The sequence below is a fragment of the Bos grunniens genome, chromosome 19 (assembly GCF_055505025.1).
Source record: "Bos grunniens cultivar Pamir isolate PY7600 chromosome 19, Bosgru_T2T1.0, whole genome shotgun sequence".
NCBI classification, from domain to species: Eukaryota; Metazoa; Chordata; class Mammalia; order Artiodactyla; family Bovidae; genus Bos; species Bos grunniens.
Genome location: NC_141183.1, coordinates 6,747,047 through 6,758,076, shown reverse-complemented (window position 1 = coordinate 6,758,076; position 11,030 = coordinate 6,747,047).

Below are 11,030 nucleotides of genomic sequence, written 5' to 3'. Positions count from 1 at the left end.
ACACGACTGAGCGACTTCACTTTCACTTTTCACTTTCATGCATTGGAGAAGGAAATGGCAACCTACTCCAGTGTTCTTGCCTGGACAATCCCAGGGACGGGGGAGCCTGGTGGGCTGCCCTCTATGGGGTCACATAGAGTCGGACGCGGCTGAAGTGATTCAGCAGCAGCAGCAGTGCGCCCTAGCTCGAAGTCATCCGAATGTAATTGTGTTTACCGACCGATGGGTATTCACTCTTCACCACACTTGCTTGGGCCCCCCTGCCGGTGTTTGGACTCTGACACTTCCCCTGTTCCCCCCTGACCTCTTGGGGTGTGCCCAGAGGTGTCCCCTACCGGGAGAGCTTTCCCAGGCGGGCTTCCCCGCACACTTCCCAATCCAGGTGCTCCTCAAGGCAGGTCTAGCCTTATCCACGTGTGGCCCTCCCCTCTGGCACCTAGTAGGTCTTAAAATCTGGTACCAAATGAATTCATGAAGTTGTGAATCAGTTTGAGCTGAGTCTCTAGGACCTCCCAGGAACCCCACTGCTCCTGTTGACAGAGACTAAGAGTGTGTCTAGGGGTGGTCCAGAGCAGAGTTCAGGGGCCCTGGCCTGGGCTAACCATTCAATTCAGTTCAGTTCAGTCACTCAGTCGTGTCCAACTCTTTGCAACCCCATGGACTGCAGCACGCCAGGCTTCCCTGTCCATCACCAACTCCCGGAGCTTACTCAAACTCATGTCCATCAAGTCGGTGATGCCATCCCACCATTCAGTACTTGATCCCCAATCCTACATAAGTGCAGTCAGATTCCCACGGGAACAGGTTGGTTACTTTACAGAGGGACTGGGTGAGGGGCACGTAGAGGGGCAGGGGCCCTGCACCTCTTTACCGAGGTATTGGGGGTGAGGGGCAAGGGGCAGGCCTGGCTTACGGGCAACCATAAGCCTCATGGGGACTATACATGTACTTGTACATGTACACCTGCCTCCTGCCCTGTAACTTTAGGCATCACTTGGAGCTATTTTCCATGGAGCATTGTTATTTATTTACTTGTTTTTTTGGCCTCAAAGTGCGGCATGTGGGATCTTAGTTCCCTGACCAGGGATCGAACCCATGCCCCTTGCTTTAGAAGTGCGGAGCTTTAACCACTGCACCACCAGGGAAGCCCCAGGAGCCGTTTTCCAGAAGTGGGTGTGCCACAACCTCGTGCCACATAGGGAGGGGCGCGAAAAGGGAGGACACAGAGCCCTGCCGAAGTCCCCTCTTGCCTGCTATTTGGGCGTCACAGGCTCTGGTCGCAAATAATGCCCCAGTCCATTCGGTGTCCCGAGGGCTCACACAGGAACCCTGCAGGCGAGAGGGTGATGACTGAGGAGGAAGGAGAGGGGATGTGGTCTGGTCCTCTCTGGCTTTCCTCTGCCAACCAGGCTGATGTGGGTTGCATTGTGGTTCCCCCCTCCCCAGAGAGAAACTCAAGTCCTAAGCTCTAGTAACTCAGAATGTGACCTTATTTGGAAGTAGGGTCGTTGCGGGTATAATTATTTAAGATGAGGCCTTAGAGGAGAGGTTGTTGTTGTTCGGTTGCTAAGTCGTGTCTGATTCTTTGCAACCCTGTGGACTGCAGCACGCCAGGCTTCCTTATCTTTCACTATCACCTGGAGTCTGCTCAAACTCGTGTCCATTGAGTCAGTGATGCCATCCAGTTATCTCATCCTCTGTCGTCCCGTTCTCCTCCTGCCTTCAATCTTTCCCAGTATCAGGGTCTTTTCTCATGACTCAGTTCTTTGCATCAGGTGGCCAAAGTATTGGAGCTTCAGCTTCAGCAGCAGTCCTTCCAATGAATATTCAGGGTTGATTTCCTTTAGGATTGACTGGTTTGCTCTCCTTGCAGTCCAAGGGACTCTCAAGAGTCTTCTCCAACAACACAGTTCAAAAGCATCCATTCTTCAGTGCTCAGCCTTCTTTATGGTCCAATTCTCACATCCATACATGACCACTGGAAAAACCATAGCTTTGACTAGATGAACCTTTGTTGGCAAAGTCATGTCTCTGTTTTTTAATTCGCTGTCTAGGGAGGAGGGGGTGGGACCTCAATCCAATGTGAATGGTGTCCTTTTAAGAAGAGGACGCAAGGAGAAAACGGCCATGTGGAGACAGATGTAAAACTGGGAGTGTTGCAGCTACCAGTCAAGGAATGCCAAGAGTTTCCGGGAGCCACCGGAAGCTGGAAGAGGCAAGGAAGGGTCCTTCCCTTGAGCCTTCAGAGGGAGTGTGGCCCTGCCCATGCCTTGATTTCTGGCCTCCAGCTGTGGTTTGTGTTGGCTTCCGTAAGACTGTCTTTGTCCTGTGGCAGGTTTGGGATGAGGAAAATTGCCCATTGGTGTGGATGCCCTAGAAATGGTGGAGAAGTACAAGTGCTGTGTTGCTGCATCTCCACTCTGGGCGGGCTGGAAGCAGGGGGCACGGAGCCCACTAACATGGCAGAGAGGCCCAGCTGGACCCCTCTGGGCCGTGTCTGTCTGGCCTGCTGGGTCTGGGGCCCATGGGCGGTGTCATGAGCAGAGTATGTCACACGCTGTCCTCTGGGACACTGCAGCGTCAGGCGGGGTGTTCAAGGGCAGCCTTCAGGGAGTCGAAAGTGAGAGGGGGTCAGGGATGTTCAGAGCTGGGGGGTGCCAGGGAGGCAGGTGTTGCCCCAAAGGGGGGACGCACGGCCCACTCAGAGGTGGGGAGTGTCTTTAGACAGGAGGGGTGGTGGAGAGAGTGGACGGAGGACACAGCCTCTGGGGAGTCCAGCCTTCCTGACGGCCTCTCTAGTGTTGTGTGCATGCCGGGGCAGCCTGCATCTCCCCGAGTACTCACACTGGGCACACGTCACCCCACCCACTCCTAGTACCTTACTATGGACACACACACATACACCTCACATGACACAGACACAGAGACACGTCGCACCCCATCACAGACACCTCACACCCATGCATGCACACCTCACGTGACACACACACACAGACACCTCACACCCAGGCACACACATACCTCACACCCCGTCACAGACACCAGACAACTCACAGCACAGACACACAACGGCTCACACCACAAATACACACCTTACATCATGCACACACCTCACGCACACACCTCAAATCATACATACCACCCAGGCCACAGAAACACACACCACTCACGTCATGCACACCTCAATTCAAGTCACGTAAGTACCTCAAATCATTCCACATGCACCGTTTTTATCAGTGAGCACAGGTGCACTTCATATCATACCATAAACACACAATGCCTTACCCCCTCTGCAAACACACACATTTCACATCCCCCAAACATGTGTCACCACTTCACGGTCACAGACATGACTCAACACCACTCCCCAACACGCACACCACATCACTGCACAAACACCCTCCTCACTGACCCCCGCATCTCACACCTTCCCTAGAGGTAGAGATTACCCTCTGAATGCAGTGTCTCTCAATGACCCCAGTCCCTCTCATCACCCCCAAGTGCAGAAGGCACACACCCCACACTTCACCCCTAACCGATCTCCCTGCCCTCCTCCAGTACACAAGTCACACCCCACACCCCCACACAACCTCCCAGTACGGAAGTGATGATGCTGCGTGAAGCCTCATGGTTGTTCAGAGGAGGGCCTTTGTGTGCAGTCAGGAGATGGGGGAGTGAGCAGAGGGGGCAGCAAGAAACCCCCAGAGCTGGGGGAATACCTACATCAGAGTCTAAGTGCCTGACCACAGGTCCCCACGTGTGCGTGGGTGATCTCGGGATCCATGACTGCAGGCAAACTGGAGGTTTTTATGTGCATTACCTGCGTGTTTGGAAACCACCCGGCTGAACTGCGCCAGACCTTGGCAGGCAGAGAACGGATTCCAACTTTATTGGAAGGCGGTAGACGAGCCACTGATGGTGCTAGGTGGTGGGGACCAGGGACGAGGCTTTAGGAAGATGAACGTTACAGCTGTGTTCAGGCAAGACTGGAGAGTTTAGGGGACACTGAGACAAGACAAAGCCAGGAGGACCTGACTCGGGGGGAGGGAGACTGCTGTGTGAACCCTATGGGTGTCAGCACTCCAGTAAACTCATCCACGGGACTATGCCGCCAGTTTGGTGGAGTTGACAGAGGAGTTGGCGAAGACCTTGCTTTGAGAGCCATCTACCCAGGACATGGGCAGATCCCCCTTCTGGAAGCAATGAGCTCAGAGGTTCTGGAGGGGGTCTGGGGGCAGATCCCAGTGGTCTCCCCACTCACCTCTGTCTCCTGTATTTATTGTTATTATTACTAACTTTTTTTTTGGCCACGTGGCAAGTGGGATCTTATTTCCCCAACCGGGGATTGAATTCATGTCTCCCACAGTGGAAGTACAGTATCCAATCACTGGACCACCAGGGAATTCCCTACCTCTGTCTCCTTTAAAGTGAAGGTCAAGGACTCCTCCTCTCTCCTGCTGCCCAGGCTCCACTCAGCCTAATGAGCTGGGTCAACAGGACACCCACCCACCCCCACTGGCTACCAGGAATTCTGACCATAGCCAGGGCTGGCCACAGGACATTTGCACATGGCCAGCTCATTGGAAAAGATCTTGATGCTGGGAAAGATTGAGGGCAAGAGGAGAAGGGAGCAACAGAGGATGAGACGGTCAGATGGTATTACTGACTCAATGGATACAAGTTTGAGCAAACTCAGGGAGACAGTGAAGAACAGGGAAGCCTGGCGTGCTGCAGTCCATGGGGTCCCAAAGACTCAGACATGACTTAATGACTTAACAACAATGAGCTGTCAGCAGTGTTTCAAGTTAATGTGCAAACGACAGGTGGACAAGCAAGTGTCCGGCAGCCCAGCTCTCTGGGGCCCCCCAGACCACTGATATTGGGAGGAGATGCCTGTGTCCTCCAGCCCCTGTGTCAGAGGACATGGGAGACTTCAGCTGCTGGGCAAAAGTCCAGCTGGTCTGAGCAGAGGGTTGGAAGGAGACCCGTCTCTGGGAAGGAAACGAATGGAAGGTCCCTGGCGCTAGCCAGAGGAGTGGGGAGGGGGCTTGTGGAGGAGACCGATGTTTTCCCAGCGACCGCTGCAGGCCTCTTTGTGTGGAGCTGGGCCGTGGTGCCTGGCCCAGGGTTAGTCACGTGTCCTCACTGCGGCTCCTGTCACAGGCTGTCGTCACCACCTTCTACGGCCAATGTGGGCTGAGGGGTAGGGTGTGTGCCCGGTCTGCTCCCAGGCCACCTACTGGACCCAGGAGACCCCAGACTCAGGGCTGAGTCGGGCCCCTAGGCCCTCACGCAGCATAAGCTGCCCGTGGGTTTGTCCTGAGGTGCGAACCGGGGCCAAGCACACAGCCAAGGCCCAGGAGGGAGGGCGGGCCCGGCCCATGCGCTGCTGGCCACTCGCTTTCTTCCTTCTCACACGGGCAGTCGCCTCGCTTTTCTCACCAGGCTGGTGGCAAACGTTGGAGGTCCCACCCCTGTGCCTCTGAGGAGCGTGACTCAGTTTCCCCCACCCCCACCCCCTCTCTGCCGCTCACCCTCTGTCACACGGGAGGATGGGGATGGAGTGAGTGAGGAGGGTGACTGTGGGCACACGTGTGCCCTGCATGCTGAGGGGCAGGTGACGCGGGCCCGCGGTGGAGGACGCCTGGCACCCCCATCCTGGTCGGCTTCCTGGCACCCCGGTCCGAAGCCTGGGACTGCCAGTGTGGCCCCGCCCCTCCTGGACTCAGCCTCGCCGCTCGCAGCACTAGGAGCCTTGGGTGCTGGTTTTTCAGGCTGAACTTCGGGCCCTGGCGCATACTCTGGCCAGTCTCTCGTTTCTGCTCCATCATGGTCCCTTGCCTTCTGCACGGTGACCCAGTGGTCAAGTCCAGATTCTGGGGGGTCCCACCAGCATGATTCTGCTGTGTCCCAGCACCTCCCAGGCCTGGTGCTTTGTTTGGTCCGGGAGGCTGGTCTTTCAAACACCTGTGCTGCCCAAGAAATGACATTTGTCCTTCCGCATCTCCAGATACTAGGATTCTGGGGACCCCTGAAGAAGGCCCTTTTGTGCCTGCCACCATCCAAGAGAGGGCCAAAAAGCTTTCCAAAGGCTTCCCCAGGATTCAAGGTCACTGCCAGCCTCTGGCAGGCATAGTGAAAGTGGAGAGAAATAAGGATGTGGGCTAGAGGAAGCGCTTTGTGGCCTGCAGCGGTGCTAAGAATAGACAAAACCTGAGGATGCTTCCTTAATCTGAGCTTCTCCCCCATGGTGTATCCAGGGAGAGACAGAGTGTGAGAAACCTGAACTTTAACCCTTGACCTGCCGGTGCCCTAGGACCCACAAGACAATGCCAAGTTTGCACATGTGTATAACTTTTTTTTTTTTGATGTGGACCATTTTTAAAAGTTTTATAAATAGTTTAAAGTCTTATAAAGAGCTTCTCAGGTGGCGCTAGTGGTAAAGAACCCGCCTGCCAATGCAGGAGATTAAGAGATGCAGATTCGATCCCTGGGTCAGGGAGATCCCCTGGAGGAGGAAATGGCAACCCACTCCAGTATTCCTGCCTGAAGAATCCCACGGACAGAGGAGCCTGGTGGGCTACAGTCCATAACGTGATGAAGAGCTGGAAACGCCTGGGCGACTGAACAGCAACATAAAGAATTTTATACAATATTGCTTCTGTTTTGTTCTGGTTTCTTGGCGCAAGGCACGCGGGACCCTAGCTCCCAGACCAGGGATCGAACCTGCACCCCCTGCATGGGAAGGTGAAGTCTGAACCACTGGGCCGCCAGGGAAGTCCCATGGACTTACGTGCAACTTTTAAGCTACCTCTTTGCCTCTCTGGGCTGCTTCTTTCCCTGTATCTACGTCAGGATGCTCCCTTGCCTTCTAGCTGTCTTCGGTCATGGGGAGCCCCAGAGGGAGGTGGACGGGGAGCAGGAGGGGAGCAGTGTGGAACAGGGGACAGTTTCCTGCCCTGGCTGCCTCCTGGGTGGGCTCTGATGGTGGCTGTGTTCCACTGCTGGGGTCAGGGCAGCCCTCTGCACACAGCCATCTTTGTTCCTGGTTCTGCTGACAGTTCCCTCTTCTCTTTCTTCAGACCTCGGGTGGGATGGACGCCCTGAAACTGCCCAAGGGCCCTGCCATATCCCTCCTGGTTTCCCCACCCCCTGCCTGCACCTCAGCCAATAGCCGTTTTATTAAACCTCCTGAATGACCCAGTGTGAGAGTCCACCTGTCTCCTGCCGGGACCCTGTCAGAGGCCCAGCAGGGCCCCCAAGCCCAGGAGTGCTTACTGTGAATCCGATGCCCACGGTGGCCGAGAAGGAGCCCGGGACGAACTTGCCCTGGTCGAACTGAACCAGCAGGGAGGTCTTCCCCACGCCGCTGTCCCCCACCAGGATGGTCTGAAAGGGAGCAACAAAGGGGGCTGAGAGGTTCTGGAGCTGTGGGAGTGGGCTCCTTCTAAACACACATACACATGTTCACACACATACACACACACACACACACACACACACACCCCAAGCTCTGGATTTCCTAGTGAAACCACTGAACATGGCATGAAAACATGAAGGAAATCTTGTTTCAACCCAAGTTAATCAGTCTCTCGGGCGACCTTGAGAATGTGCCTCTCAGACTTCCAGCCCCCGGGGCATCGCTGACTGAGGTCCCGCTGCTGCGCTCTGCAGACCATCATTGGTCTGTTCCTGGGAGAAGCAAGACTTCCCTAAAAGCCAACTCTGGCTCCTGGAGTCTCTTGCAGTTTTGCAGAAACTTCCAGAGACTTCACAGCAGCCTCACACATGTCTACCCCACCTTCCTGCTCTTCCTCCTTCACCTGGGGACAGACCTGGGTCAACTACGAGTTGGTGCTTGCCAAGGGCATCTGCTGGGTTCCCAGGTGGTGCTATGCTGGGCTCAGTCACTCAGTCATGTCTGACTCTTTGCGAGCCCATGGACTGCAGCCCGCCAGACTCCTCTGTCCATGGGATTCTCCAGGCAAGAATACTGGAGTGGATCGCCATGCCTTCCATCAGGGGATCTTCCTGACTCAGGGATCCCATGTTGCAGGTGGATTCTTTACCGCCAGTGGTAAAGAATCCACCTGCCAATGCAGGAGACATTAGAGTCTTGGGTTCGATCCCTGGGTCAGGAAGAGCCCCTGATGGACGGCATGGCGACCCACTCCAGTATTGTTGCCTGGAGAATCCTATGGACATAGGCTACAATCCGTAGAGCCGCATAGAGTCAGACACCACTGGAGCGACTTAGCACGCATGCGTGCAAGGGCATCTGACATCTGCTTCTGCGGAAACTGAATCCGGTGTTGCTGCAGCTGTTGACCTTCGAGATGCCCAGAAGGGAGTTTGGGGTGAAGAATGGGGCACTATGTGCTCCAGAAAAACTGGTGGAACAGGTCTTTAGATAGTTAGATACTTTCAGGACTTGATTTCATGACCCAATTCTCGCATCTCTTCATACCTAGGAAAGCACTAAATCTCTTCATGGTGACATCGGCTGCTCGCAACTAGCAGAAAAATACCTTTTGTAAAATAGGTGCTCAATTGCATGAACTCCCCCTTTACCAAAATCACACATATTGACCTCCTCCACTACCTCCTCGGAGCAGTCTCTCAGAGCTAGCGGGGCTGCTGTCTCCCGGGCTGCAGTCATTTTGCCCCAAATAAAACTTAACTCACAACTCTCACGTTGTGCATCTTTTTAGAGTCGACGCCTTCATCACAGTCTGGCTGCTTTCCCTGCCTCTCCCACCCCATTGCTCTCATAGGAGTTTCCCTCAATAATATCCTTGCGCTGTTTTTTTTGTGACCACACTACGGGGCACAGGGGATCTTACTTCCCCTACCAGGGATCAAACTCTCGTTGGAGGCTCGGAGTCTTAACCGCTAGACTAGTAGGGAAGTCCAAAATCCCTGAACATTTCCTAACCCTTCTGGCATCTGCTTCTTGGAATACCTGTGTCTGGGCGTCTCCCTTATGGGAAAGTCTGTAGAATGAAAAAAATGAGGATGTCTGGATCTATACATTGGGAAGAATTTGCACTTGGCCTTGGAGAGGATAACATATTAAAGGGAAAGAGTCTGGGAAAGAAGGGTCTGGCTACTTTCTACTTGCAGGAAGTAGTGGGGAGAACCACCTGGAAGTTCAGGTGCAATGCCTGAAAGAAAATCACAAGCGATAGGGAGGAAATCAACATGTGCTCAGAGGCTCATAGCCAGTGGATCCTCGATGCATGAATGGCTGGGTAAATGCATTCGTTTCAAAGTGGACAGTAGCCACTGTCCAAAGGCAAGCATTCAGGGTCACTGGAAAGACTTGGGAGATGCCAGCTTTAGCTCAACTTACAAAACCGTAAAAATACAAAAAAACAAACGTGAAAAACCGTAAAGACTGACAGGGCCTCCTTGGGTCAGACCGTGGTGCCCACACTGTTTGCTCTGACCATGGCATGAATCACTAGCAGGGGTCACACACGATGTAGCCTTTGGATGCTCTTTGACCACGGTCCCTCAGTCCCACTTCCCGAACCAAATTCTATTCAGTTCCTATTTCCTCCTGGAGAAGGAAATGGCAACCCACTCCAGTACTCTTGCCTGGAAAATCCCATGGATGGAGCAGCCTGCTGGGCTACCGCCCATGGGGTCACAGAGAGTCGGACACGGCTGAGCGGCTTCTCTTTCTTTTCCTTTATTTCCTCCTGGTGAAAAGTCTCCATTGTTTGTTGTATGCAGTGGCTGTAATAATTTACATCTCAAATCTAACTTCCTCAAACTGGAAGAAGTGCTTCCTAGAGAGAATATTCCAGAATGTGAGGGGTCAGTCTGTCCATCTGCATCCACCACTTTTACTAAAAGATAGGACAGATTCTCGTTCTTTCTGCCCTTATCCTTGTCCTCTCCAGGATGAAGAGTTACCATCACCTTCTTCTCTCCTGTGAAAACAGTTCCCTCTTCCCTTTTCTGATTCAGTGAGGACACAGTCCAGGGTGACGGGGTTCAGTATTTCAGATCCAGCAGAATTCTGTCCGGAGGCAAGGGCGGGATGATGCGCTTGGACTGGTCTTTTTAAAAACAGCAACTCTGTGAAGATGATCACGTCAGGTGTCAGTTGATGATGGGGGCAAACTTTTTTTCTGGGTCACCATGGAGAGCTCAGAGCTGATCAATTTAGAAATTGAATGATTGCCCCTGAAATCCAGGGCCACCTTTATGCCTGGTCTTTATCTGCCTGTGCCCCTCCCTTTGAAATAAGTGGTCCATGGAGCTCAAAGACTTGTGTCCCTGCTATAGACTATAGTTTGCTCCAAGCTAAATGCTAGTGTTGCCTGAGTAGTGGCCAAGGTGTGGCTGTTTGCTGGGATGTGGACAGAGCTTGGGTGTGAAGGCTGGGTGTTCACGCACACACTCTCCTGAGGACCTTGGCGTGTAGAATGTGTGGGATTGGGGACGGCAGGGGAACGTCTGTGGACTGCAGGCTGAGGACAGGAAGACGTCTGTCACTAGGCTGCTATGTCTCGGTGCAGAACTTCTGAGAATGATACATTTAACTCTGGCTTCTGCGTTGGTAGGCAGGTATTTTTGTCAAGGTAGGAAGGTCAGATGCATTTTTTTTTTTGGCATACCGTGTGGCCTGTGGGATCTCAGTTACCAGCATGCATGTGTGCTAAGTCGCTTCAGTCGTGTCTGACTCTTTGTGACCCTATGGACCGTAGTCTGCCAGGCAGCTCTGTCCATGGGATTTCCCGGGCAAGAATACTGGAGTGGGTTGCCATGCCCTCCTCCAGGGGATCTTCCCAACCCAGGGACTGAACCCACATCTCCTGCATCTCCTGCACTGGCAGGTGGATTCTAGTGCCACCTGGGAAGCCCCTTCGTTACCAGATCAGGGATCGAAACTGTGCCCCCTGCAGTGGAAGCATGGAGTCTTAACCGCTGGGCCACCAGGGAAGTCCAGATGCATTTGATTAGATAGATTTAAAGAAAATATGTGTTTATTTATTTGGCTACCCTGGGTCTTAGTTGTG